The sequence below is a fragment of the Syngnathoides biaculeatus genome, chromosome 11, assembly GCF_019802595.1.
Source record: "Syngnathoides biaculeatus isolate LvHL_M chromosome 11, ASM1980259v1, whole genome shotgun sequence".
In the NCBI taxonomy this organism is placed as follows: domain Eukaryota; kingdom Metazoa; phylum Chordata; class Actinopteri; order Syngnathiformes; family Syngnathidae; genus Syngnathoides; species Syngnathoides biaculeatus.
In genome coordinates, this window is record NC_084650.1 from 13,580,102 (window position 1) to 13,602,734 (window position 22,633).

The 22,633-nt window shown below is 45.6% G+C and overlaps 1 protein-coding gene across 2 annotated transcripts in view; it reads left to right on the forward strand.

Annotated features, from left to right (window-relative positions):
* The first annotated feature begins 8,383 nt into the window (after nucleotides 1-8,383).
* The window catches only part of fat2 (FAT atypical cadherin 2), a 106,802-nt gene continuing 92,552 nt past the window's right edge, over nucleotides 8,384-22,633 (forward strand). Inside the window, exons 1-2 of one of the 2 annotated variants that reach the window (XM_061834547.1) lie at nucleotides 8,384-10,678; nucleotides 12,114-12,169. The gene's annotated coding sequence lies outside the window, so the exon portion shown is untranslated. Of the gene's footprint in view, nucleotides 10,679-11,406; nucleotides 11,456-12,113; nucleotides 12,170-22,633 lie in introns of those variants that run through there. The other variant, XM_061834548.1, reaches the window with a different exon arrangement.

The window sequence follows — 22,633 nt, forward strand, 5'->3', positions numbered from 1 at the left end:
AAGGCAGAAATGCAACGTTCGCATTAAAGTTGGAGCCGAAATTTGACGTCTTTCTGTCTGGAAGTGTTCAAATGCAGTCCGCGGGGCTTTTAATTGTTTCCCCCGGTCACAATTAAGACGCTAGATACTTTTGTTGAGGCTTAACTTTGAAAACGAGCCGTTTCCCTTTGACTTTTGAGCCTAAATGGCTGTCTACGGTTTCCCCGGGGGTCGTCAAACCATCAAACAAAATGGATGCTGAAGCGCTGAAATGAAATTTTGAATTAGGAAGCAAAGAAGTCGTCGCAAGCAGCGTGTCGTGCATGACCTTCCAGGCTCGGGTTTCCCTAGTTTTTGTTATCGTCTTGAAGTTAGTCGACCTTTACAAGTGTGCGATATTTTAACTTGATTCAGAGGAGAAGAAATTAGCATTGCGATTAGCTGGTGTAAATGAGTTTGAGCGTAATTTCTGTGGAAATATGACTTTTGAATTGATTTGGGTTGCTTTGTACTGTTTGTTTGCTTACCAGTGTGTCTTTGAGTTAAAATGAAATGTTAGGTGGCTGAAAAAAAATATATATTTTTGGCGCATCACTTCATTTTCACATGCTACGGTAGCGACCCCTTTAGCTTATCACCTGAAAGCTGTGAGGATTGGGGGGGGGGGGGGATTAAAAACTCAATGAAAGACTTGGTGACCCGAGATAAATTTGTATTGCGGTATTTTCACTTTTTTTAAATTTAATTTGGAATTTTAGTTCCCCAACAAAACCCACCAGCTCTTCCGATACATGCGAAGTAACGGTAAGCTCTCGTTATCCCAAATTTTAACACGATACCTAGTTAGTAATTGACTGCTAAGTTACAAAGTAAGAAGTGTAAATTAAAGTACATTACTTACGATTATATTGGTTGATTTATTGGCCACCATAAATGGTAAAAATATGATAACCAAATGCGAGAGTGTGCATGCTTTTGGCTTGTTAGCTAGATGCTAACGTGAGCTCTTTCGGAAATTCAATGCGACGCGAATGTTCCCTGGACACGGCATGCTGCTGTTTTACACGAATTCACAAACGACTGAATGGTTGAGGGTGTGAATCCCCGTCCGCCCACAGTGGTTGAGGGTTTGAATCCCCGTCCTCCCTCAATCTGCATTTCCTCTCTCAGCCAACACAGATATCTTTGTGCCAGTGGAGAATTACAGTACGTTTTTGTCCAGATACTCCCCACCCCCACCCCACAGGATGGGCCAAAAGTAGGTAAACACTTCATTTTATTACATTGAGAAAAGTGAAAATTAAAAAAAAATTTGCGTCATTTAACTACCCGACCTCTTTCTTTCCGTCTTTCCATCCTGACCTCCACTTTTTACTTTCTTCATGCCTCATTTCATCCGATCCCATTTCCAATAACGCTCAAGAATCCACTCTCGGCTCGTGCTAATTATTTTGGTGCCATTAAGTGCGCCTGTAATAAAAGTTAATTAAAAATGTTTGCATTTACTTGATCACGATTGCTTGTGGCTGTTTAAGATATTTGTAATGTTAATGTTGTCCACTAGATGGCGACGTTTTCGCAGAATAGAGCACAGGCGAGTTCACTTCTGAGCCGGATTTGATTTTTAAAATCACAGTTTCGAATGAATTTCGAATTAGCAGTACTGCCTTTTTACTCAGTGACGCTGTTGTGTTTTTCTCCAGTTACTTGATGATACTTTCATCCGGTCATGTAGACTTCGGTCAGCAGATTGTCAAGGTGCGTGCAAGATGCTTCAAACTTTCATAGTTGTATCATTTTTTGGGGAAATCTCGGGTTGTTGATAATTGATTATTTTTGGTGGGTCAGGGAGACTTTTAAAGGATTAAATATTGGCGGAGGAGGAGGAGGAGGGATGATCCATTTTTTTTTTCTTTTAAATATTGGAAAAATCAATTCAAAGAGCGGCCACCTTGACTTTCATGTCATGTGTTCCTAATATTTTGATCATCTTAAGAAGTTCATCAGAAAATTTTCAAGGTTGTTTGGAACATTTTTCATGAGAAAAAATGGTAATCATCTATATCTTTTAACAAAGGTCAACTATTGTTTTTTAATATCATTTAAACATTTCTAAGTAATAAGAATATTGTTCATGGATTATTTTTTTTTTTTTTTTACTATTCAACAAGAAAAACAACATTGAGCAGCTATATTGGATGATTTCACAATATTTTTGGAGTTTTTATTTTTACATAAAACAAATAATTGCAATATTATTGAGCACATATTTTAAGATACTTATTTTTAATAAAATTCCTATCATCTCTACTTATACGACTAATGGTTATAATAATAGTAATGATCATTTAAGATGGAACGGTAGGGCATCTGGAAAGCATTGGCCTCACAGTTTGAAGGACCCGGGTTTGGTCCCAGACCCACTTGTGTGGAGTTTGCATGTTCTCCCCGTGCCTGTGTGGGTTTTCTCCGGGCACTCCGGTTTCCTCCCACATCCCAAAAATATGCAACACTAATTGGACACTCTAAATTGCCCCTAGGTGTAGTTGCGAGTGTGGCGGTTTGTCTCGATGTGCCCTGCGATTGGCTGGCGACCAGTTCGGGGTGTACCCCGCCTCCTGCCCGTTGACAGCTGGGATAGGCTCCGGCACACCCACGAGCCTTGTGAGGATAAGCGGCACCGAGAAATGGATGGATGGAATGACAATTGAATACAAATATTTGATGTAAGCTGGAGACTAAAACCTTCGATATTGAAAGGCGCAGGTGGTTGCTCGTTGCTTGAAAAGGAGGTCAGACGACAACTAGGCCACACTTCAAATCATAATTATCAAAAAAGAAGACAATAAAGAGGACGATAACGCGCGCTGACACAGAAGCACGAGACATAAAAGTTGTCTTCGGTCGTCCTTGGCAGGCTCCACCAACACGTCTTCCTCCTCCTCTTCCTTTCCTTTCCCGTCATACTTTCAACGTCAACTTAACCCGTTGGTGTCTGTCTGTATCCCCCCCAAAAAAAAAAAAAAAAAAAAACACCAACAAAACGATATTTATAAAAACATATTTACTGGCCGCTTTTGCCGAAATCAAACAATTGCGGGCCGAAATATCTCCGCAGAGATGCGAAAGGAGCACGGCCAGTTCTGGAAACGCTCGATTTCACTTGTTGCTGCTGGGGGCGGCCCAACCAGTTCCCGTGTTTTGGGCGCCGTTGCGGTGCCGGCCAGGCGGCTCTGAAAAAAGTTCCCCCGTCGATAGATTAAAAACGCCCCTCAAAAAAAAAAACAAAAAAAAAAAATCCATCAATTTTGTATTGTATCATTTATTTACCTGGGTTATTTTTGATATTTGCATTTGTCTCATGATATTATTATTTCTTTATTTGGGGCAGGTAAACTTTGCCCCCCAGCCACCAAAAAAAAAAAAAAGAAAATTGGAAAAAAGGGGAAAGTAATTTTCCACAACATTGTAGGTACGAGGAAATGTCAGTTGCAAAAATATGGTTTTGGGGGTGTGTGCTATATTCAAGTGGGTATTATACTTGGGTAATGACGGGAGTGCTGAAGCAAAATGTGCGTGTGCGTGCATGTTTCCTGTGACACGCTGTTCTCTCTGCGCACACACTTGGATTGGCCAATCAAATTCGACCTCCCGCTTCATCGACCATCTGTCTTTGATCCCGTATCACACACCCAGTCGTCTATTTTATTAGATATGAATGATCATTTCCAGGGCGGCACGGTGGTAAAGCGTTGGCCTCGCAGTTCTAAAGGACCCGGGTTCGATCCCGGCCTTCCCTGTGTGGAGTTTGCATGTTTTCCCCGTTCCCGCGTGGGTTTTCTCCGGTTTCATCCCGAAAACATGCGATATTAATTGGACACTCTAAATTGCCCGTAGGTGTGGTCGCGAGTGCGGCCGTTTGTCTCGATGTGCCCTGCGATTGGCTGGCGACCAGTTCAGGGTGTGCACCGCCTCCTGCCCCTTGACAGCTGGCATAGGCTCCAGCACTCCCCCCGACCCTTGTGAGGATAAGCGGGAAAGAAAATGGATTTCTATTTTTTTTTATGTTTTTCCATTCTTGTGTCCCCCTCACAGGGATTGGTCGGTTGGTTTTAAGCGATTGATCTGATTCGCTGTGATTTGTTGACTTTTTCCTGCATTTGCTATCAGGATCTTTCCAAGACAGTTTTTTGGGTGGTCTGAACTAGTTTTGGGGTTTTTGCTTTCACCCGGAGAGTTTACATTGCAGTGGGCGGTTTCCTCGGTGGGATCCCGCAATTTGTTTTCACCACGACGCGAACGTTGCGTTATTGCAGGTTGGCAACGCGCCGGCATGGTTGGTTTGCTCCTGCAGTTCTTTGCATGTTTTTCACCTTTTTTTTTTTTTCGTCTGTTCTCTCCATCTCGCAGAATTCCCGTCACCTCGTTAAAAAAAAAAAAAAAAAAGTTTCTCTCGGTTGCGCGCGTTCTCTCAGCATCTGCATATTGTTTTTGTTTTAACGAACGCGTCTTGTGAATTGTAATATTGTTTACTTATAAAATGAAGGGCCAATTAATTCCTACTCAAAAATTCCAAACACGAAGCGCCGTATTGCTCCTTTAAACACATTCATTATACAACAAGAATATCTTTAAGTATTTTTGTAAAATAATATTTGATGCTTTATATACTATTTTTATGGCTTGAGCCGGCTAAACGCGTTTTCCCATGAGGGAAAAGTTTACCTGCTGCGACGTCAAGACCGATTCAAATTTTGAACTGCGGCAAAAACCGGTGGCAGACTGATGGGCCTCTCGTTAAAAACAGTTCCCAAATCACTGCGCGACAGTTCAGTCGTGTTCAGAGGCGGCACTGGCAGCTACGTTGATTTGGGCCTCACCCTTCGTTTAAGAACCAGGTCGGAGGTTCTGAAAAGCAGTGCCGTTGTCGCCGCTCCGCTTCGAAACAGTGTAGTGAAGTGTGGCCGAGCGAGGCTGGTTGGAGTGGTAGCTTTTACGACGGAAAAAGGGGTATTACTTTCAAAAGTAATGTGGACCAAGCATTGAGCCCTGGGGAACACCTTGGGATAGAGGAGCAACGCAGGAGGTGGCAGTTGTGAATGAAGCTGAACCGGTGCGGGTTGGTCAAATAGCATTTTAGCCAGGAAAGAGCGGTGCCAGTGATGCCGAGTGAAGTCAAAGCAAAAAAACGCGGTTAATCGACAGCTGCTATCTCGAAATATTCCTTCGTCGGGTCAATTGCTGGATCTGTTATCAGCAAATAAAACGAACTGAGCTCTTATCAGCGTCACACATCCCGCGTTCTGATTCGTTAACGATATGAAATGTGTCCAGGAGTCAGTCAGTACGACGGTTGGGGGCCCGCGAGCAGTCCCGCAGCGTCTCCCCCCCCCCCCCCCACGCCGTCTGTCCAGAACCTCACGAGATCGGATGACGGATCTGTCCTCCGTTCCGTCTCTGCGGGCGCCTGCTTCGTTTTTTTCTTTTCATCCCCGCGCGGAATGTAATCAATTCCATTCTCGGGTGGATTTGATGACTCGGGTGGAATGTCAGCACTTTTAATTCCCCGTGTGCAATGCCCTCAATTGTCGCACGGTTAGCCTCAACGTGGCGCTTCCACGTGAGGAAATATGATCCGGTGACGGCGGAAGGTTGAAAAACTTCACGGCACAGCACCAAACAAAATGTCACAATAAGTACGATAGTGGTGAATATTCTTACACCGTTTGAAGCGCATTAGCGGCGGAAAAATGGGAGCTAGCCGCCAAAAGATTATTTAGCCCTCGCTGTTTTCCCGCTTGCCGCTGATTGTGTGGTTTTTGTCTCCGCCACGTTTCGCAGGAGTTCTCGTTTCACACGTAATTCCGCTTTTCCTATTTGTAGTCCATGTTTCGATTCTGTCTCACTGTGTTTGTCGCCGCTTTTGTATTCTAAACTCGTGGAGTTGAGTTTGCGCAACTTGCAAACGTCAGAACAGTTTTTGATCCTTAAATTTCCAAGGATTTCCGCTTATCTGGCCGTGACTCTGACCACCTCTTCCAATTTGTGCCTGTGACACGCTAAACCGGGTTAGCGGTGTTAGCTTAGCATCGCTGACGAGCTCCACGGTGAAGGTGAAAGCAGCGGCAGTGCGGCGGGAGCAGCTTGGGGATCCATCAGGATTTTAACTTCCCGGAGGCTCCTTCCTCCTTGGGGTCACCTGCTGCCGTGGCTCCGTGCCCACCTTCTGTCGGGATTTATTTCTGGCGCTACCGCCGGCTTGCTCCCACCTCCTCCTCTTCCTCCTTCATCCCTCTGTCCACCTTGGACTATTAGGCAGTCACTCACATTTGGAAAAATGTACGGGTCTGGTCAGTCATGCCCGCAGATATAAAGTTACAGTTGCGGTCCACCGGTCATACCCGCAGATATAAATTTACAGGTGGGGTCCACCAGTCATGCCCGGAGATATAAAGTTACAGGTGCGGTCCACCGGTCATGCCCGCAGATATAAAGTTACGGGTGCGGTCCGCCAGTTATGCCCGCGGATATAACATTACGGGTGTGGTCCGCCAGTTATGCCCGCGGATATAAAGTTGAGGGTTCGGTCCACCGGTCATGCCCGCAGATATAAAGTTACGGTTGCGGTCCACCGTCATACCCGCAGGTATAAAGTTACGGGTGGGGTCCACCAGTCATGCCCGCAGATATAAGGTTGAGGGTATGTGTTCTGTTTGTAATTATGAGCGTACCCCTTTAGGAGAGGAGGGGGGCGGTGTTCAGGTAAACTAGGAGGTAGAAGTAGGCTGAGCAGTGGGTGTGCTGGATCAGTTTTCATGTGCGCGTTACGTTATAGGCCAGAAATTATGGTACATATTGCTCATAGGTGTAAAAAAAAAACCAAAACCATCCACCAGTGATCAGCAATTAATATGATATCATATGTTGACATTCAGACATCAGAGTTTTGAGTTTTTTTTTTTGTTTTCTTTTGGTGAGCATATTTGTCCCGCAGCATCTACATCACCTGACACCCGAGCAGCTAACTGAATCAAAACATTACAAAATGATTATTTTCCCTTTATGAGGTGCTGCCAAAAATGACTCCAGACTCCGGAGGGCAGGAGAGGAAATGCGCGTAATTCCATTTTTTTTTTTTTTTTTTTTTTTTTCCTGGTTTCTGCTGGTGTGACCTTAAAACAGGCGCCCAAATGTACTCCCACTCTGTATTTAAGTGGGATTCCGGATATTTGTGGCGATGAAGGCTTTGCGAGAGGACCACGGTGCCGTCTCAGCCGTCCCGCGGTCCTGCTCCGCGGGTCCATGTGTCGTCTCTCTGCGTGGGAATGTTGGACACGACCCGCTCGGCCAGCTTCTGTCGCAGGCACGTTGCAACATTCTGCTCGTTTTAGTTTGAATGCATTGAGTCCTAATGCTTGATTTTGTTATGATTTATTATTAGTAGTAGTAGTTATTATTCAACCACAGGAGTACAGCCGTTCCCGTTATCATCTGAGCACAAGTTAATTTAGATTTAATTATATCATTTGGATTTACAGGTGATGTAATCACAAAACAGTTTCATCAGTTTGATTGAATGTTACTTAACTTTGGTTCCAATTGATCCATCCATCCGTTTTCTTTGCCGCTTATCCTCACGAGGGTCACGGGGAGTGCCGGAGTCTATTCCCAGCTGTCAACGGGCAGGAGGCGGGGTACACCCTGAACCGGTTAAGAGCCGATCGCAGGCCACATGGAGACAAACAGCTGTACTCACGATCACACCTATGGGCAATTTATCCATCCTTCCATCCATTTCTTCACCGCTTATCCTCACCAGGGTCGTGGGGAGTGCCGGAGCCTATCCCAGCTGTCAACAGGCAGGAGGCGGGATACACTCTGAACTGGTTAAGAGCCGATCGCAGGCCACATGGAGACAAACAGCTGTACTCACGATCACACCTATGGGCAATTTATCCATCCTTCCATCCATTTTCTTTGGCGCTTATCCTCACGAGGGTCACGAGGGGTGCAGGAGCCTATCCCAGCTGTCAACGGGCAGGAGGCGGGGTACACTCTGAACCGGTTGCTAGCCAATTGCAGGGCACATAGACACAAATAGCCGCACTTACAAACACACCTAGGGCAATTTCCATCCATCCATCCATCCATTTCTTCACCGCTTATCCTCACCAGGGTCGCGGGGAGTGCCGGAGCCTATCCCAGCTGTCAACGGGCAGGAGGCGGGGTACACTCTGAACTGGTTAAGAGCCGATCGCAGGGCACATCGAAACGAATAGTCGCACTTCACAATCACACCTTGGGGCAATTTAGGGTGTCCAACTAATGTTTTGGGATGTGCTCGGAGAAAACCCGGGCAGGCAGGGGGAGAACATGCGAACTCCACACAGGTGGGTCTGCGATTGAACCCTCAGAACTGTGAGGCCGAGGCTTTACCAGCTGCTCCACCGTGCCACAATATAAAATGATCATCATTTAAAAGACAAAATAAAACTTGGTGTCGCTTCAAATTATTCAGCTACTTTTCGCACCCTTACTGTATAAATTCAACCCTATCAATGCCACTTGCTTCGTCGTCGCTTCCAGTCCATTTGGACTCAATCTCGCAGTCGTCGTGTATTTCGTGTAGCGCGCGCGTGTGTGTAGTGTCGACACCGGCAAACAAAGTAACGCGGACTCATGAGGGCGGCGCTGGTACCAGCTCGGGCCCAACGTACGCAAAGGGTTGCGCGCAGGCGAATGAAGACGCGGCCTCCGCTCGGCCTTATCTCCATCGACGGAGGCGCTGCGGCCCGCATCGGTCCAAACTGCCCCGGTCGGGTGTTCGCCACCGGATAAGGGCGAGGCGAGAGGTTTGAAGAAGGGGAGCGGGCGACGGGGTGACGGCTCATTACCATCAATAGTGAAGATAATCGAAGATGATGTACAGAATCGCAAAAGGTCTTTGCATTACTTTGGATTCTTTCGAATGCGCCAGGTGGCGGTTTATCGTCGAGAAGCGGCGACAGGAGTGGGGCCGTAAGTCACGTGACGTGATTTTGTTCATTTCTATTGTGCAAAGCCAGAGAGGAAAAAAAAAAAGGATGGTCCCGAATTGGTTTCTTTACCTCTATCGGCACCAAAAACCGAGCCACGCTTTTTATTTCTTTTGCATAATCCTGCAAACACAATTTTTAAGATTATCCATCCGTCCATCTTCTTTGCCGCTTATCCTCACGAATGTCACCGGGAGAGCTGGAGCCTATCCCACCTGTCGACGGGCAGGAGGCGGGGTACACCCTGAGCGGTTCGCCAGTCAATCGCGGGGCGCATTGGGACGGATTGCCCCCGGGCCTTGAGTTTGACACCTGTGCCCTACAAAATAGGGGCATCAATGCCTTTGTTGTCACTGTTGAATCAAACGTTGGTCTCTCAAATGTCGCCGTTACCATATTTGTTTTTATTTCAGTTATCTTGAAAATGATCAGCTGGAAAGCGTTGGCCTCACAGTTCTGAGGTCCCGGGTTCGATCCCGACCCCACCTGTGTGGAGTTTGTACGTTCCCCCTGTGCCTGCGTGGGCACTCCGGTTTCCTCCCACATCCCCGAAGCACGCAACATTAATTGGACACTCTAAATTGCCCATAGGTGTGATTGTGAGTGCGACTGTTGTCTGTCTCCACGTGTCCTGCGATTGGCTGGCGACCAGGTCAGGGTGCAGCCCGCCTCCTGCCCAACGACAGCTGGGATTGGGTGCAGGACTCCCTGTGACCCTCGTGAGGATAAGCAGCAAAGAAAATGGATGGATGGATTACATAGTGGTATGGTGGTTCAGTTGGTAAAGGGTTGGACTCACAGTTCTAAAGTCCCGGGTTCGATCCTGGACCCGCCTGTGTGGAGTTTGCATGTTTTCCCCGTTTCCTCCGGGCACTCCGGTTTCCTCCCACATCCCAAAAAAAGACGCAAAACATTAATGGGACACTCTTAATTGCCCATAGGTGTGATTGTGAGTGCGGCTGCTTGTCTCAATGTGCTCTGTGATTGGCCGGCATCCAGTTCAAGGTTGTACCCCGCCTCCTGCCCGTTGACAGCCGGGATGGGCTCCGGCACTCCCGCGACCCTCGTGAGGATAAGCGGCTAAGAAAATGGACGGATGAATGTTTTGATGATTTGAATTTTCTTCACCTTTTGGCCAAGGTGTTCGTGTGCGATCCCAGGTGTTGCAGTTATGAAAATGAAAAAAACAAAGCCCCACCCGATGTTTGACGAACCGATTTCATTTCGCGGCAACAAAAATAACCACGACGATAATAACTAAAAAAAAAAAAAAAAAAAAAGCAGCAGTTCACACAGTCGAGTCCTGGCCGAGACCTGGCGGCCTGCAGGCCTGCGCGGGGGGGCAGATTTGACAATCTGGGCTAAAGGTTTGTGTGTGTGTGTGTGTCATAGAGGAGGGCCCGGGTGAGAAAAGGGTGGAGATGAGAGCACTCCTGAGCGAGTGTCATCTTGCATTTCTCGTGAAAGCCACTCAGAAGTTGCCCTCAACAGAGACCAACGCAACTTCGTTTTCTAATCATCTCTTTTTATTTGTATTTTTGTCCCCCCCCCCCCAACGGAATTCAACCGGAACGCACCGAACATGGGAGTGTTCCTCTTGCGCCGGATTTTGGAAGTTCCCGGGGTGTGAGAGGAAGGAGGAAGGAAAACGACTTTGACATCAGGTAGCGTTTTTTTTTTTTACGTCTTGGGAAAAAGTATTGGGACGGACTCGGAGAGGCCTCCGTCAGGTGTGTTGGGGGGGGGGGGGGTTAAATGTGGAAGAAGGACACCAACGTTATTAGCGACACGCTCCAAACGTCCAAATTTGGAGTGCTTCAACAATTTTGCCGTTTCCTGTAGGTGTCCTAATACTTTTGAGAATGTAGCACAGTGGCGACATTGTTTATGATAAGCAAAATGACATTCATTATATTCCGGTGTCATTTTCGAAAATGTTATTATTATTTTTTTAAACACCCATGTGTCTTCGCAAGATGAAATTTGCTGGCCATGCCCGTCGGTAGTAGACGCCAAAAAAATGATTTTTGGCTCTTTCTGGGGGTCCTGAAAAGACAACATATAATTAATATAATCATCCAGTTTGACTTTTGGTCGATATTTCAAAGCAACGGGAAGTTTTGGCTTTTTGGGTTTAGGTAGCCATATTGGGTTAATTCGGGTGTTTCTGGTTCCTTCAAAGTAAAACATCTCCAATAGAGTTTGCGTGAAGACCATGAATTTTGGTTTCCCAATCGGGACTTGAAATCCAGCTAGAAATATCTAAAAAAAAAAAAAAAGATACTAAATAGACGCATCTAAAAAAAACAAACTTTTCCACGTTTAGCAGTGTGTTGAGTAGTGAAGGTGAAGATTTTAAATTGAATAACCTGATTCCGGATTAACCGAGCATTCTTGGTGCCCAAACAATCGGCAGGCAGCAGCAAAAACTGATTTCCACGGTACGCAACTGCTCGTCTTTTCTCCTTCTCACGTTCAGTCATTGCAATTCAAAAATCTGCGGCCCGTTTGATTCCCGGGAAAGGTTCTGTCTTGTTTCTTCTGCGATATTGAGCAGAACCCGTTTTCCGGCAGTTGTTTGGGCCAGAACGCAAGTCGTCGAGGCTCTTAATGTCGACTCATTTGCCACACATTTGCTGTCACTGTGAAAAAGGTTGAAAACTCATTGGTTTTGGATTATCCATCCATCCATTTTCTTAGCTGCTTATCCTCATGAGGGTGATGGGGAGCCTATCCCAGCTGTCAACGGGCAGGAGGCGGGGTTACACCCAGAACTGGTCGGCAGCCAATCGCAGGGCACAAAGAGACAAACAGCCGCACTCGCAATCACACCTACGGCCAATTTAGTCTTTTGCATGTTTTGGGGATGTGGGAGGAAACCGGAGCACCCGGAGGAAACCCACGCAGGCAAGGGGAAAACATGCAAACTCCACACAAGTGGGTCCGGGATTGAACCCGGGACCTCAGAACTGTGAGGCCAACGCGATCCACAGTGCCGCCGGTTTTTGGATTATATTATAATTTTTTTCTTTTGCAATGATGACGAAAAACCGTTTGTTTTCTTTTCGCCTTTGTAACGCCACTTTGTTTTCCTCACAGCTGCGCCAACGAGTTGCTGTTGCGACGTCTTCCCGAATCAAGTCAGCACATGCGCGGTAAGAAGACGGAACAGTCCATTGCATGACGGGGGGGGGGGGGGGGGGGGAGTAGAATTAATTCTGACAGCTTTTTAAACGCATTCATACAATTAGAACAATACCAATTGCGTTAAATATTTTTTTTCTCCCAGTTTTATGAAACATTGACTTGTCATCGCTCCGTTCCTTAAAAGTAGAGTATGCCGGTTTCAAACTACCAGCAAGATTTGAATGTAGCCTGACTTGAAATCTTCTCATGTCAAGAAACGCCCGCAGGTCACTCGCTTGCGTGCACGTGTTAAACCTGAGTCTGGAAATATAAACAAGACGATCGATTGACCCGATGACCCTGTGACTACGACGGGACGTTGGCACCAGTGGTTGCAGCTGTGTACGAAATACTGTAATTCCCGGCCTACACAGCGCGCCCGGTTACAAGCCTCACTGAGTACATTTGTCAAGGAAATACCATTTGGTACATACATACGCCGCAGCTTTGTAAAAGCCGCAAGTGCCCACATTGAAACACGAGATACTTGCAAAGCAAAACGGTACACAGAGAGTTTAACGCTAACGCTAGCGGTGCCGCGCTAAAGCTGACGCGAGCGCCGCGCTAACAGTTAAAAAAAAAAAAAAACATACCGGTAAAAATCACTGAGACACGGCAGTAACGCGCTAGCGCAGCGCTAACAGGGCCGGACCGGTAAAAGTCACTTCCTCGGCACATATATTCCACCGGTCTCACCTTTTCTTACATTTTCTGCTCGAGTGCCCCCCTGCGGGCGTTAGCAAAAATGCACAAATTAGCCACATCACTGCATAAACCGCAGGGTTGAAAAATGTCGGGGCTTATAGGCCGGAAATTATATATATATCTATATATATATAATATGTTTACCATGGATTTTTCTCTGAACGATATTTCCAATTCGAAAACTTTTGTTGACAACAAGAGTTAAATAATCCGTCCGAGAATCCGTGAGCGTCGGTCCACGGGAACCAATTATTAATCGACAGTTGTAAAAATATGAATTGAAATGAAATTGCAGGAATAGAATTTTCTATGGCGAAAACATCGCAGGAACATACAAACGCGTATATATATCTTTCCATCGTTCCGCTCGTGCGAAAAACGACGGTAGCAAAAAAAAAAAAACGTCATGTACTCCTCTTTAGCAGTTATGAAAACTCCATAGCTGATAACTTTTTCCTGATTTGCGGGATTATTGTTTGCAGTCATCATGCAAATTTGCCCAATTTAGCATCAAATGGAGTAAAGGATGTGAGAAATGTAATACAAAATGACTGACTCGCTCTTTTGTATTTAAAGCAATTGTCGCCATCACTGTCGTCACAGACCGGACGGAAAAGCAGGAACAAATGTTTGTTTTTTTTTTTTTCCCAAATATAATTTTAGCAAAACCCTTTTGTCATTTTTTTTTTTTTTTTTTAATGTCATCTTCAGAAAGAGGGCAAAATGACAGTTTACGCACGGTTCATTACCGATGACAAAAGTAAATAATCACAGTTGTTGTTGTCGTCGGGCTTTCATAAGCGAAGGCGACGCGGAGGAAATGTTCGAACGACTTAATTGGTCGCGCTCGTCGGCCGCCTCGTTAACGGCGTCTGATAACGAGGTCGCCCGGAGTGGGCGGGGACGTCAAAGTGAGACGCCGACGCGCTCTTCTTCTCTTTGTTATTTGTTATTATCTATTCGAACCCCCCCGAAAAAACACCCAGAAATGACATCGCGCGCACTTTTGTAATTCTGGATACCGCAGCCTCTGTCCACAGACGTGACTTGTTTTTCTTCTTATGGAGGACGACGTATCGTATTAACCCCCAAGCAACGCTCCAAAGAAGGCCAGTTGCGTGTTTAAAGTTATTCTGCACTTTTGTTAATGAAAACAAAAAAAAGTTTACAAGGCTCGGGGCCGAGTCGCTACAGATACGGTAATGCGCTCCCAGCCTAGCGTACTCTACTACTAAAACACACATTTTAAGCATGTATTTCTTAAATTATTTTATTATATAAAATATTTAAACTATGCGAGTATTTCTACTATGCAGTGTATTATCAGGAAAAGCGAAAAAAATGCTTTACAAAGTCTAAATTTTTTTAGGCTTGGAACAAATTATTTCTTTTTCCGTTCATTATAATGGGAAACATCGATTTGGTTTTCGAACAATTCACTTTTCGAACCGTTTTCTGGAATTTCTATTCTATTTCTTCATATGCATTTTTTATGACAACTAGCCCAAATGCATCTTAATGTCTTCAGTTTTTTTTTTTCTAATGATCCCTTTTCACTGAAGCGGTCTTTACAATTAGTTGCAATAACCGTATTTAATCTTAATGAATTCATAATGCATTAAAGCCATTACGGCGAGTTACAAACGTCCCCAGAGGCGACAAAGCACCTCGGACGCACTCGAACACACAAAATTGCCGGCGGGCACGCAGACCCGCAAATTCCTTGGCAAAATTTCTCGTTCGCAAGCTCGCCATTTCAATCACGCCATTTTAAGCCGCCTCTACTGAATGACTGATGTGTTGTGAACCACTTTAACTCTTTTTTTTTTAAACGCGAACAAGCCGCTCTCCACAAACTCTCGCCCTGAAAGTCGGCATTAAAGTATTTATACGGGCTCTGTAAGGATGCAGCGCATGCTCGCCGTGTTAAGGGGTTTATAATTGTTTACCAATGACTTCCTTTGAGATGTTATCGACTATGGATAATCCTTTTTAAAAGGGCACACTTATATACTGTTTATAAATGTGTTATTACCCAATTTGTTGACGCTCAAGACATCAAATGCAGTTGTAGGGATGACATAATAATTTTTAAAGTAGTGAGCGCATGCTGAAAGTGGATGTCTATAACAATTTTTTTAACAGTTGTACCCTATGCATGATTTATAATCGTGTTATTACCTAATTTCTTCATCTTTATATGCCAAGATAATTGTTGTTAGTAGCATAGAAATACTCAACAGTACAGCAGTCCCTTGAGATACAAGTGGCCTGAATTGCAAGTGCAGCATCGGCGTCACACTTTTATGACCCTTTACGCGGCGATTATTTCAACACAAATGGTGGTGCAGCACAGGGAGACAATGTCAAAATTCCCACTAGTGTGTATTCTTTAGCCTTGACAAAAAATTCAACAACTATTACTGCCGCTCGTTGAGTCAGTTGTTAAACTCTTCTTCATGTGTCTCTATTATACTGCCGCCAAGTGGCAAAGGAGTGGCATAACGGCCACAGAGTTGAAGCAAAACTATAATTTTTCTATTTGATTACGGCATTACTGAGTTGATTTGCTTTGATTTGATGTGTCTACAAAATAAACTACTAAAATCACATCACAATTTTGGGGGAGGTTTAAATTGGTTATTGGCATTTTCATGCATTTCTATATGGAAAAAAATGTTTTTTCAAAAACCAAAGCACGGACGGAACGAATTAAACTCCTATCTCATGGCACCACTGTAGTTTATAACTGTTTTTATAAAATACTTATTGAGCATGTACAAACACTTTAAAGTGTACCTTTTGTAGTTTGTAGCTATTTATTAATGACTTTCAACTATTCATAACATCATTATTGAGAGTGTAATAACCCTTTATAAATGTGTTACTAACTAGTTTGTCACGTAGACCGATCCAAAACTGTCCTTTTTTTGTAGTTTATAGCATCATTATTGAGAGTGTAATAACCCTTTATAAATGTGTTACTAACTAGTTTGTTACGTAGACCGATCTAAAACTGTCCTTTTTTTTTGTAGTTTATACCATCATTATTGAGAGTGTAATAACCCTTTATAAATGTGTTACTAACTAGTTTGTTATGCAGACCGATCTAAAACCGACATTTTTTGTACTTTATAACATAGTTACGACACATGTATAAGCGTTTTTTTTTAAGTATTTATAAGGGTCCCTACGTGGTAGCCCGTCATGACCCGCTCACAAACACTGCAGATTCCAGTTGTGCTCATAAGCACTTTTAACGAAATTGCTACAGGCTAACAAACCTCCTGCGCGACGTTACCCAAAGTCGCAGAGTGACATGTTTCCTCGACGGATTCACCCGGGAAGCCGTCGGGGGGATGGGGGGTCGAAAGGTCAGAGGCACTGGGGCAACTGATGAGATGCAAGAAAAACTCATAAAGCTGCTAGACTCGAGTTATTTATGTATTTATTTCTTTTGCCCGCACCGGGGAGGAGGATGTCGAAAAGTCCAAAGCAGATAACATTCTTGTTATGAATGAACCATTGTGTCGTTTCTTCAAATTTCAATGCCAAATGAGCCAGATAAGCCATTTTTTTTTTTTTCTTACAACTATATCACGTTTGAAACATTACAGGTTTCGCCCGCATGCCCTAGGCTGTAATGGAAGTTCGAGATACAGCCGTCAGGTGGAATTAGGAAAAAAAAAAAATAAAAAATGAAAACACGCAAACAATCGCAAATTGCATTTGAGGGTAATGAACGCTGTCAAGCCGCGTGAAGGATCCCACGCAGCAGCGTCGGCGGCACACTTTTTAACAGCTGCGCTCACGCAGACGCGCGCAAATCGAGGCTTGGGGGGGGTGTCGGGATCCGCTCAATGTTTATCCATTTATTCCGCGCCGGACCTTATCGTCCCGTTTAGGGAAGAAAAAAAAAAACCAAAAAAACGGCGGTATAAATCATCACCGAGTGGAGCCTCGCGCTGTCGAGTAGGAACGTCTGAATAGGGTCCAAAATGACCCTTAAAGACGTCGTTTTTTAACAAAACGGGACTTTTTCAGGCGAGGCCTTTTGAGCCTTTTTTGTCGATCGACTCCCGGAAAAGGCCAAAATGACCCTGAAAGTTTGTTTTTCATGTTTTAAACGGGAGCACCATAATTTCCGGCCTATACCACACCTGATTATGAGCCTCGGTACACAGAAAGAGTTTAACGCTGATTTTAAAAAAAAAAAAAAAAAAAAAAAAAGATTGACTCGCGCATAAATATCTCGCGGTAGGTATGTCGATTGGTTGAAGCCAGTCGGCCGCCATCTTGGTGCTCCCAAAACGTGTGGAGGACGTGGTTGACACGTTGGATTATGGCGGGGGTTTTTCCGCAAAGTTTGTTTGCATGGAGAATTCAAACTGGTCGTGTGACCTTGACATTTTTTCAGTTCTGGTAACTTGAAGGATTTTTAATTTGATTTGGTAAGCCAAAAAGGGCGAAGTGCAAAGGAAAGACATAGAACAGCGTGACTAGCAAGAAACCTTGCATATTAGCTTGCGCCCGATTTCAGTGACATGTTAACTGTTCCCAAAATACGCTGTGAAGCACTATCATTGTAACGTAGCAAAAAACTAAGCTTTTTTTTTTTTGTCATAAAAACATTACATTTTAATTTAATCGGTTCGATATATTTTTGGAAATATGGGAAAATACGTGCTAAATTGTTCATTTGTTGTCCCTGCGATGTCCTATTTCAACTTGTTTCCCCGCATTTGAAAATCTAATTCAATTTGCAGAGTTGTGTATTATGAAATTCATCAAAAATTTCACAGAAAATGTATTTTCTTGCTTATCTGCTAATGACGTTTCGGAAAATATTGACATGGCTTTTTCGCGAAAAACCGTCGGCCTACAAAGGTGAAGCAGAGAGTGAACGGTGAACAACAACAAGCGTAAACAAAACTTTGTTCAAGTGAATTGAGCTAATCAGGAGATTAAAAAAACAAAACATTTACAAACAAACTTTAACGCCGTCAAAGTAAATCTTTCTAACTTACCTGTGGAATATTTTCTCGCAGCCACGAAACTGGCGATTAACGCACAGGTCGGCATGCTTGTTTTGGGAGTATCAAGATGGCGGATGTCCACAAAGAAAGTTTTGGTGGCCAATGATCAGTGGTTATAACCAGGTGCGCTAACCCCAGCGCCGTGCTAACGCTAGCGTTAAACTCTTTCTGTGTACCGACGCTTATAACCAGGTGCGCTAGCGCTAGCGCCGCATCACCGCATAAACCCCAGGGTTTAAAGCGTGTGGAAAAAAGTCGCAACTTGTAGGCCCGGAGATTACGGTACTCGTGATCGACATGCCTCTCAAATTTCCTGTTGCTAGCGAAAATACATGCGCTCCTTTCTGTTCTTGAGACATTTTTTTGCGGGTCTACTCATGATAGACGTGTCTCGCAAATGTTGCTAAGGGAAACCGGAAATGCCTCAAATCACCTTGAAATAGCTTCTAAAATTATTATTTGGTACGTCTTTTTATGAATGGCAACCCTACCAAACTTCATGTTACTGGGGCGGTGGAACATGGTGGATCAGCTTGAAGACGTTGGCTTCATACTTCTGAGGTCCCGGGTTCAATCCCGGACCCGCCTGCGTGGACTTTGCCTGTCCTCCCCGTGCCTACGTGGGTTTTCTCCGGGCACTCCGGTTTCCTCCCACATCCCAAAAACACGCAACATTAATTGGACACTCTAAATCAGGGCTCAGCAAAATTTGTGAGCATCGATCGTATGAAGGGCTACGTGATTTGTTTGCGGCAAATATTTTTGTTTTAATTTATTGTAGTAAATGACATTACAGGTATTTTAAAATTTTGATTCACGTAAGGAAGTGAGATTCAGAATTTAAAGCACAAATAATAGTAACAATTTGTGGCCTATGCTATTTTTAGAACCTACCTCGCGGGCACCTTATCTGGTCCTCGCGGACCACCATTCGCCCACGGGCGCCACGTTGGTGACCCCTGCTCTAAATCGTCCCGAGATGTGATTGTGAGTGTGGCTGTTTGTCTCTCTGCGCCCTGCGATTGGCTGGCGACCAGTTCAGGGTGTACCCCGCCTCCTGCCCGTTGACAGCCAGCGTAGGCTCCAGCTCTCCTCGTGAGGATGAGCGGCAAAAGGAAATGGATGGATGATGGATGAAACTGTTTTAAGTGGCCGGAATTTAAAAAAAAAAATCATTACAGTGCCGCCAAACCAATTCTGGTGGGTTTCAAACCTTCCGACGAATTCACGAGACTTTTTCTAAAGCAATTTGTCGCGCGTTAAAGTTCTTGAAGAAGTGGACGGATTCGGCCCAACAACGCGAACAAGAAAGAGGCGAAGCAATTTATCGCGAGCCGACGTGGCAGCGCGCAAAGTGGGGAGGGGAGATGTTCGGTTCCTCGGACATAAATCCGAGCGGAATGATGATTGATTGTGTGCATTTGGTCTTTCGCGGGGGGGGGGGGGGCGAAAGACGCGAGCTGCGAGCTGTTCGCGCCGCGACCTGCAGCGACTCGTCGAGCCGGATCGCATTTCTCCATCGCCCTCATTCTTCCCAGGAACGTCGCGAAAGGGGCCCGCAGCACTTCTGTCACTTGACTGCGGCTCCTAAAAATCGACAAATACTTTATTGTTTTTTTTTTTTTTTTTTGAATTGCCTTTGCAAAAGTCACAAATCCTCCCCCGAGGAGCCCCCCCCCCCCCCCCAGTCGGTCGCAAGTATTGAACCTTTTTTTTTTTTTTTTTTTTTTTTTGCTCCTGGTGTTGAAAATTGAATTCCAGTCGTGAGTCATGCAACGCTTTCCACAATGCGAGACTTTCAAAACGTCGCGTCGAGGCACGCTTCCGCGTGAAATTGCGCAAAGAGAGAGAATTTTTATGTTTTGCAAATTTTCTTTCTTAAACTCTGACGCGGATGAAATGAAGACTATGTGAGTTGGCGAAATTTTCGGCGCACGTCAAACGATTGAATATCGCGTATCGTTCGACAACGCGTGTCGGCTTTTGAGGCTGCACGAGCAAGCTGCTGTCATGTTTTTTTTTTTTATTATTAATTTTTATTATAAAAAGAAAAAGATTTCATGATTGTCTAGAGGCGACATGGTGGATCGCCTGGTAAAGTGTTGGCCTCACAGTTCTGAGGACCCGGGTTCGACCCCGGACCCACCTGTGTGGAGTGCAGGTGTGTGGAGTTTTGCATGTTCTCACGTCCCTGCGTGGGTTTTCTCCGGGCGCTCCACTCCGATTTCCTCCCATCCATCCATTCATTTTCTTTGCCGCTTATCCTCACAAGGGTAGGGAGTGCCGTAGCCTATCCCAGCTGTCGACAGGCAGGAGGCGGGGAATACCCTGGACCGGTTGCCAGCCAATCGCAGGGCACATGGAGTCAAACAGCCGCACTCACAATCACACCTAGGGGCAATTTAGCGTATGAAATTAATGTTGCATGTTTATGGAGTGTGGGAGGAAACCGGAGCGCCCACCCGGAGGAAACCCACGCAGGCACGGGGAGAACATGCAAACTCCACACAGGCGAGGTCCAGGATTCAACCCGGGACCTCAGAACTGTGAGGCCAACGCTTCACCAGCTGAGCCATCGTGTCGCCCGCGTTCATAGATTTGTTCTCAAATTATTTTCATCACATTAAAAAGTATTTACAATGCAAAAAAAATGACAAAGCACGAGATGGGGGACCAACTATCGGTTTGTGAGAAAATATTTCATTGAACCGCTTGGCATGAAAAATGTAAATAATGTCGAAATTGTAAAAGACGATTGAGACCATCTGAGACGCGGGTGTCAAACTCAAGGCCCGGGGGCCAGATCTGGCCGGCCACGTGGTTTTATGTGGCCCGCCAAGCCAAATCTAGACTGTCAATTTCCATGATTCTTGTAAAAATCTGTACCAAAATTTCAAATTGTCATCTATCATAAATGATAAAGTTGAGATATCCCAGGCGTCGAAAAACACATCACCCTTGATTTCTGCTTCCAAGACTGGTTCATAAATCGATGATGTAGATATGATGAGATGACTAAATATTTTTCTTTCACAATCATAAAGATTCATCTGAGGGAAACCACAACAACAATGCGGCCCGCGAGAAAAATGACTTTTACACCTCTGATCTGATTAGATTCACGGCAAAAACCGTTCAAAGCAGTTGCAGAACCCTGGAGACTCTACAGCAGGCCTTAAAGTACCGGTATCCCTTTTTGCCACCCCTTCGCAAGTCTCCATTTACCGCTTGCGGTTTCCGCGTTCGAAGGATCCGAGTGCAACCGTTGACTACAAAGCGGCCCGCTATGAAAACGCTCCAGGAAACGGTGCGTGCGTCAACTGATTGGTGTCTGCGCGTTACCTAAACTAAAGAGCGACGCAGCGTTGAGATGACAGCGATGCGGAAAAATCTCACGGCTCCGAAACCCAAACAGTGCCGATCTGATCCCGGATCGGCGGCGCGTTGCGGATAAAAAAAAAAAAAAACACCCGCAGCGTCATTATCGCCGCCGTCACCCTCCGCCGGAGCCTCCAGCCGACCCGGACGGGCCCAAGCGCCTGCGTTGAGCGCTTTGCAGAATCCCGTCGGGATGCGCCGATAAGACACGATAGCGGCGTCGGCTTCCGTCTTCAGCGCCGAGGCAAAAAGACGTCTTTTGTTCCCGCCCCCACCTCCGGTTTTCCCACGCCGAGGACGTTTCGCCGCAGATTAGCGGTCAGGCCCGTCAGCGAGGCGGCCGCTGAGATTTGTAATTCGGGCCCGTTCACAAAAGATTTATTGCAAAGTGCAAGTTTCCCCCCTTCAAAGTAACCCCCTCCGGAGTCCAGCGCACTTGTCCGACTTCTTCTTCTGCCGGATTCTTCCTGGATCATTCTCAGCGCTTTCGTGACTGCCATTTTGACGTATTCGGTGTTTTCGAGACGGGCGCCCTTGACGACCCTCTTGAGCTTTGGGACAAAACATCACGTCGCGCGACACGTCAGGTGTGAAGGGATTTCGTTCTTTTTGTCCAGGAAGTGTGCAGTGCTCAGGACATTCTGAGACGTTCTGTCCTGACGAGTTTTTACCGTCCTCCCAACTCTTCAATGAATGGCTGAAAAGACCATTAATGACCGGGAAAAAAATGTATTCATATCCATCCATCCATTTTCTAAGCCGCTTATCCTCACGAGGGTCGTGGGGAGTGAAGGAGCCTTTCCCGGCTGTCATCGGGCAGGAGGCGGGGTACACCCTGAACTGGTTGCCAGTCAATCGGTAGGGACATAGAAACAAACAGCCGGATCAACAATCACAACTAGAGTGTCCAATTAATCCATCTATCCATCCATTATCGACTGCTTATCCGGATGGGGTCGTGGGGGAAGTAAGGATACCCAGACTTCCCTTTTCCCAGCCACTTCTTCCAGCTCTTCCGGAGGGATCCCGAGGAGTTCCCGAGCCAGACATAAGTCTCTCCGGCGTGTCCTGGGTCGTCCTCGGGGTCTCTTTCCAGTGGAACGGCCCCGGAACACCTCACCAGGGAGGCGTCCGGATCGGATTCCCCAGCCACCTCATCTGGCTCCTCTCAATGCGGAGGAGCAGCGGCTCGACACTGAGCCCCTCCCTGATGGCCGAGGTTCTCACCCGTTCTCTAAGGGCAGAGCTCGGACACCCTGCGGAGGAAACTCATTTCCGGCGCTTGGATCCAGGATCTTGTTCTTTCAGTCACGA